This window comes from Schistocerca gregaria, unplaced genomic scaffold, assembly GCF_023897955.1.
Source record: "Schistocerca gregaria isolate iqSchGreg1 unplaced genomic scaffold, iqSchGreg1.2 ptg000623l, whole genome shotgun sequence".
NCBI classification, from domain to species: domain Eukaryota; kingdom Metazoa; phylum Arthropoda; class Insecta; order Orthoptera; family Acrididae; genus Schistocerca; species Schistocerca gregaria.
Window position 1 is genome coordinate 135,001 of NW_026062011.1, and position 7,500 is coordinate 142,500.

The following is a 7,500-nucleotide window of genomic DNA, read 5'->3' on the forward strand; positions in this document are numbered from 1 at the left end:
TGAACCACTCGGTAAGGTTCTGCAAGCAGGACCCGAGTATAATAACATGTGGGCACTGTGGCGAGAACGGCCACATGAGGAAGGACTGTAGAAAAGCGGGGGACCGAGCGGTCTGTATCCCGTGCAAAAAGCGTAATCGCACATGCGAAACGCCAGGCAAAGAGTGTGCCTACTACAGGATTCTCACTCAACGCAAAATCCAGCGGACAGACTATGGGAGACAAGACCTCTTGTCAACCGTCTCCATTCCGGCCGCTACCTCTCCTGTCCCCGACCGGACTGTGAAAAATCACAATGCCAATGTCGGTTAAGATAGGACAGCTGAACTGCGCGCGAACGCAAGCGGTGATGCAGGAGGTACGACGCCGAGCGGAGGAGGAGTCTCTAGACATATTATGTCTGCAAGAGCCCTACTCTAGGGACGGAAAGATCCGATATATGCCGACAACAGCTCAGATCCTGGCTGGGGGAGAGCATCCTATGGCAGCAATTGTTGTGCTAAATCGTTCCTTCAGAGCAGTCAAAGTGGCGCACCTAAGCAACAGATGCATGGTGTTAGCTGAGATAAATACTGGCGATTTCACCTTTTTCGTGCTAAATATGTACTTTCAGTACAGGCACAGAGAAAGACCGTATATCGACCAGTTAAAAGAGGCGGTTGGGTTCTACCGCAATGACTTGCTGATTTGCACAATGGACGCAAATGCCATGTCACCCCTATGGCACAGTGACATCACGCCTCTTGGTGCTCGACGCGCCGCCAGGCGAGGTGAGAGACTCGCTGAAGCAATTCACGAGCTCAGACTAGAAGTGCTGAACCGACCAAACTTCCCACCAACTTTCGAAGGCCGCCGTGGAGCGACCTCGAATATCGATGTGACACTGAAGAGTGCACACGAGCATCTCCGTGCGGAGAACTGGAAGGTATGGCGGGGAATGACACTAAGTGACCACAATCTGATCACATTCACTGTAGCCTATGATGGGGAGCCTCCTCCTGAAGACCAGGTGAACGGCACCGTCAAGTACAACTGGTGAAAGGCTAATTGGGATCGACTAAGAGGTAATCTAGTGATACCGAATTGGCCAATGGATCGCGTTGTGGACGTTGACAAAGCTGCAGAAGATCTGACGGCGGCCATACAGACAGCAGCAACAGGCGCAGTCCCGTTGGCCCACACAGGGAAAATGCCTAAGGCACCTTGGAACCCTGAGCTGCAGCGTCTCCGACGCGAATGCAGAAGAGCGCGGCGGCATTACCAGCGCAGCATAGGCGATCACATTCGTGAGGCCACGCTTGCGCGGTACAGGCGGGCCAAAGCCGTGTTTAAGCGGGCACTGCACACAGTACGGACTGAGAGTTGGCAGTCTTTTGTTCGTGACAGTCTGGCGGCTGACCCCTGGGGTACACCGTACAAGATTGCCGTGTCAAAAGTTCGGTCACCGACGGTCCTGTCGACCCTAAGGAAGATCGATGGCAGTCACACCAAGGACTGGCAAGAGTCAGCTGAGCTCCTCATGAGTACCTTATTGCCCGACGATAGTAGCGAAGATGAGGACGAGGAACAGGGGAATTTGAGGCGACAACTCCATGAGCTGTATGCCGATGAGACGCCTGTTGCTCCGTTCACTGAACGTGAAGTTACCGCCGCAATTCTTGAATTGCGCCGTAAAAAGGCGACGGGCCATGATGGACTCGCTGCCGAGGTTCTCCAAGCCCTGTGCGCGGAGATCTGCCCTTACCTGACTAACCTCTACAATGAGTGCTTACGTCAGGGACGGGTACCAGAATCGTGGAAGTTGGCCGAAGTGGTCATTCTGAGAAAGGGTGAGGACAAGGATCCGGAAGTGCCGAAATCATACCGACCCATCTGTCTCTTGAACTCCATGGCTAAGCTCCAGGAGAAGCTCCTATGCCTTCGGCTAGAGCAACACCGGGAACTTAGGGGACGCAGTCCCGACCAATATGGATTCAGGAGGGGTCTGTGTACAGAAGATGCTATAAACAAGGCAATGTTGTTGGTGGACACATCTACAGCCAAGTACGTTGCGGGGATAATGGTTGACATCGCTGGGGCTTTCGACAACCTATGGTGGCCGGCACTGTTCGACAGCCTAAGGAAGTTGGAATGTCCTGGGCCCCTGTACCGGTGCCTGCTAGACTACTGCCGTAACCGGCGGGCGGTTTTGCGGTGCCCGGGGCGGGCGGTTGAGAAGTCGATCACCAAGGGATGCCCACAGGGCTCGGTCTGCGGTCCCATATTCTGGGATGTAGGCCTCGAGCCTGTGTTGGCGGAACTAGGAGAACTGCGACAAGTGCGAGGCGTAGTAGCGTACGCCGATGACATCCTTCTAGTGATAGAAGGTGACTCTCGGGCAATGTTGGAAGTAAACTGCAACGCAGCGCTCAACGCCCTGCAGCAGTGGTGCCACAAAGTGAAGCTGAAGCTGTCTGCTGAGAAGACTGTGTATATCTTGCTGCGCGGCCGTTTGGCACGTGGCCCTGTACTCCGAATTGCTGGCGGTGCCAACGATGGAGCTATCAGGCGAACACGCATGGCGAGGTATCTGGGAATCCACCTCGATGAGTCCAGACTGTTCTCTGCGCATATCGAGATCGTATGTCGCAAAAGCCAGGCCCTCTTCCACAAGATAGCCAGTATTGCAAACAAGCAATACCATCTGCCATTGCAGACATTAAGGCTATATCACTCGAGCATTCTCGTGGCCATCACGGCTTACGGGTCGAGTGTCTGGGCTCATAGGCTGAGACAGAGAAAACCTGCGGCGGCGATGAGGAGGCTGCAGCGCCAAGCGCTGTTGCGCCTCACTGGAGCATACAGCACGACTTCCGCCGATGCGCTACTAGTCATCACAGCAATCCCCCCACTTGACCTGCTGGTCAGGGAAAGGGGTGCGCTGTATTGGCTCCGGAAGGGAAATCCGGATGGGGTCAATAACATCTTAGGCCGACCGGCAGACAGCGCTGCTGAAGTCCGGAACTGGCTCTTTGACGAGTGGCAGCAGAGGTGGGACGCGCTCCGCACAAGCAGGCGCGTGCACCATTTTTTCCCCAACGTGAGAGAGCGGATGAGACTTCGGTTTCTGAAACCCTCACGGGGATTGGTGCATTTCTTGACAGGACATGGGCCCTTTTCCACCTACTTGTGTAGGACTGGCAAAAGAGAAACCACAGACTGTGACTGTGGCGAGGAAGGAACCCCGGAGCACACTCTGTGGGACTGTCCACAATTTGCTGAAGTACGGGAACAACTGCCCCCTAACAGAGATGTTAGAGCGCTACTCCGGAGCAGAGAGCACTGGAGGGCGCTCAACACTCTTGCGTCTGCAATATCCGCACAGGCTCTGGATCAATATTTGCAGCGGAGGGCTTTGGAACTCGTGAGGGAAAGAGCAGGAATGCTCCATGACCCCGACACGACTCCGGAGACCAGCAGCAATGATTCAGATGTCGACTCATGGGCTGACGATGACTAAGTAGCGACAGACTCTAGGCCAAGAACCCGGAAATTCCGGGCTCGACGATGGGCAAGGCCTGGCTAGCCCGAGCCGAGTGCTGTGGACCCTGCTACCCGCAGGAGAAACGTGCGCCGGCTGATTGCCCATTGTAAGCGGATGCTACGGCGGCACCACCTCCACGCGGTTCCCCGTGGGCACTGGACGGCAGGTCGCGAGACCTGAAGCCCGGTGGCAAAGAGTGCTCCTCTGTGGATATAGAGGGTCCGTTCCCCCGCACAATGGTGACGGTGTGGGGGTAGTTTTTCCAAGACCGCTTCCTGCGGTGGCGACGCTGGGGTAGAGTCGACCACTCGCCCACTGTGGAAGGTAAACATTCTGCTGTTCATCAGTACTTTACTAATAGTTCAGTCGTCTCACGGCACTGCTTAGTAATTGATGCAGGGCCACATAGATAGATGATACATGCGAATGTCCCAATACATGCTCTGGACGGCGGGCCGCGAGACGTGACGCCCGGTGGCAAAGAGTGCGCCGCTGAGGATATAGAGGGTCCGTGCCCCCGCACAGTGGTGACGGTGTGCGGGTAGTGTTTCCGACACCGCTTCCTGCGGTGGCAACGCTGGGGCAGAGTCGATACTCGCCCACTGGTGGAAGGTAAGCATTCTGCTTTACATCAGTACATAACTAATATTTCAGTCGTCTGACGTCCCTCCTTAGTAAATGATGCAGGACCACATACATAGATGATACATACTGTAAACTGGGGAGGACAGTGTGAACCGCACTCGACCCAGTCACCCTATCTCACAGTCCACTCCGTGTGTAACAAAGCGAAAGCACCAAAGCACTAGCGTTCAACAACATCCATTTTATCCTCGCTGCCACAGGACACTATCCAAAGAACGACAAGAGGAACGTGACGTCCACTAATAAGACACAATGTCTCACATCACCCGCAAACAACGCAGCTCAAATCAGCCAGCAACACCCACAGTGGTCCACCCAGTATCAACACAAGACGCAACGCCACGCCACAACACAAAAGGTACAAGTAATAAAATACCCTTTGGCCACACCCCTGGTAAAGACATCGAACCAACCCACCACCTGACACCAGCCAAACGTACATCCTGATTTGACACATCTCTGGCAACCTTACCCACGTTGGCCCTTAACCTAACCCACGTTGGCCCTTAACCTAACCCACGTTGGCCCTTAACCTAACCCACGTTGGCCCTTAACCTAACCCACGTTGGCCCTTAACCTAACCCACGTTGGCCCTTAACCTAACCCACGTTGGCCCTTAACCTAACCCACGTTGGCCCTTAACCTAACCCACGTTGGCCCTTAACCTAACCCACGTTGGCCCTTAACCTAACCCACGTTGGCCCCTAACCTAACCCACGTTGGCCCCTAACCTAACCCACGTTGGCCCCTAACCTAACCCACGTTGGCCCCTAACCTAACCCACGTTGGCCCCTAACCTAACCCACGTTGGCCCCTAACCTAACCCACGTTGGCCCCTAACCTAACCCACGTTGGCCCCTAACCTAAGTTACGCTGCACCTTAACCTAAGTTACGCTGCACCTTAACCTAAGTTACGCTGCACCTTAACCTAAGTTACGCTGCACCTTAACCTAAGTTACGCTGCACCTTAACCTAAGTTACGCTGCACCTTAACCTAAGTTACGCTGCACCTTAACCTAAGTTACGCTGCACCTTAACCTAAGTTACGCTGCACCTTAACCTAAGTTACGCTGCACCTTAACCTAAGTTACGCTGCACCTTAACCTAAGTTACACTGCACCTTAACCTAAGTTACACTGCACCTTAACCTAAGTTACACTGCACCTTAACCTAAGTTACACTGCACCTTAACCTAACTTACACTGCACCTTAACCTAAGTTACACTGCACCTTAACCTAAGTTACACTGCACCTTAACCTAAGTTACACTGCACCTTAACCTAACTTACACTGCACCTTAACCTAAGTTACACTGCACCTTAACCTAACTTACACTGCACCTTAACCTAACTTACACTGCACCTTAACCTAAGTTACACTGCACCTTAACCTAAGTTACACTGCACCTTAACCTAACTTACACTGCACCTTAACCTAACTTACACTGCACCTTAACCTAAGTTACACTGCACCTTAACCTAAGTTACACTGCACCTTAACCTAAGTTACACTGCACCTTAACCTAAGTTACACTGCACCTTAACCTAAGTTACACTGCACCTTAACCTAACTTACACTGCACCTTAACCTAACTTACACTGCACCTTAACCTAACTTACACTGCACCTTAACCTAACTTACACTGCACCTTAACCTAACTTACACTGCACCTTAACCTAACTTACACTGCACCTTAACTGTCACATGTAACGTCACAGGAATGTAGCTTTGCCTAACAGCAACCCTCTGAACATAGTTCACTGCTTGGATCCTCTGGTGTCATGTGTATTTCTCGATGCCATGGTGCGTACCCTCACGTAAATGTCTTTCGAGTGTTGCGTACTTTCTACACAGTCCCGCTAACCACTGGAAGGGTGTAACGCTACAGAACGAATATCGCCCTCCCCTCCTGCCCTTCCAAGCTGGTCGGTCAGGCGTTTGTTTGTGAAATGAGCCTTGCAGCTGTTCAGTTGCATTTGGTTGTCGATGCAGTCAGTGTACGTTGTGGTACGGCCTGTGTGGACTGTCCGCTGATGTACGCGTAACCCACACTGATCATCCGTCGTTACGTACTGAGTGACATAATGTGGCACATGCTTGACCGTACACCGGCTGCGCCCTACAATGGCGAATCATAAGGGCCATATGTTGTGCACGATGCTACTTGTCTCGTCTCCCCATTACAGCGAGATTGCACTGTTGTACGCCGTAGAGACATGTGGTAGGTACGGACGAAAGTATTGCATGTTGGCCCCCCCCCCCTCCCTCTGCCGGGAATCAGCGTGAGCCGTCTGTTGATGTAGCGACGAGGGTTTTCCTATTTAATCGTATTGCCCCACACAACATGATACCACGGTGGACCGCGTTCCACATCTGCGACATGCTACAGAGGCCGGTTGACAGTCGACCGCGCAAGGGACATTGCACACGTGCGCGGACCATCTTCCACGTGTTCTCTCGTGTACGTGCCGTAGTGTGTATATGGGCTGATGTAGCGTGTCGTGACACATAACATGCAGGCATGCCAGAATCGTAGATTTCGCAAATGTTGATTGACGTATACGTTTGCTGCCAAAGATCCGCAAATGAACTGGAAATCAGTTGTTGAGCGGTTGTTCGCGCTGCAGGTGCATCGGTGATAGCGACGATCGGTACATCTGTGAACCGGTTGTTTCGGCGGTACCCGCCATGCCCCCGAACCTGAGTTGGCCATGTGGGTATGAAGCGATACGAGGCTGTGGCTTGGTGGGACAGTCCCCGGCCGGTGAGGGGGGGCCGCGCGGCGTGCTGGCCGCGCGCTGCGTGAGCGCACGCACTACAGCCGGCTGGTGGGGGGCGCCCAGTGGCAGGAGCGCCGGCCGACGGGCCCGGCTGGCGTCCCAGCTACGCGCCGGCGCACCCGGCGCGCGGCGCCAGGCGGCCAAAGTGGGTTCTGCCGAGCCCGGTGCGAAGCGCGGTGGACATCTGCAGTGTGCTGGTCCGATTGCGGACTGTGTGCGTTGAGGATGCGCCGCCGCCCGGCACTCGGCGTCGCGACGCCGTCTGCTGCTCGGTCGCCCCCAGCGGTTCTCGCAGGTGGTTTGTATCGCAGCTCTGCGGACGTGTTGGCGCGTGCGCTGTGCTGGGAGAGTTCGCTTCTGCACCCAAGTGGGGCTTTGCCCTTCTGTGGCGCTGGCGTTGGAGCTGCCGGTCACCGTAGGTGGCGCGTGTTGTTTCCCGCCGGCAATGCCACGACAGCACGCTCCCGGGCCTCTGTCGGCAGCGGCAAGCTCAGTTGGGAGCACGGGTGTTCGCACTGAAAGCGTCTACTCGCCTATCTCCGGGCGATTGCG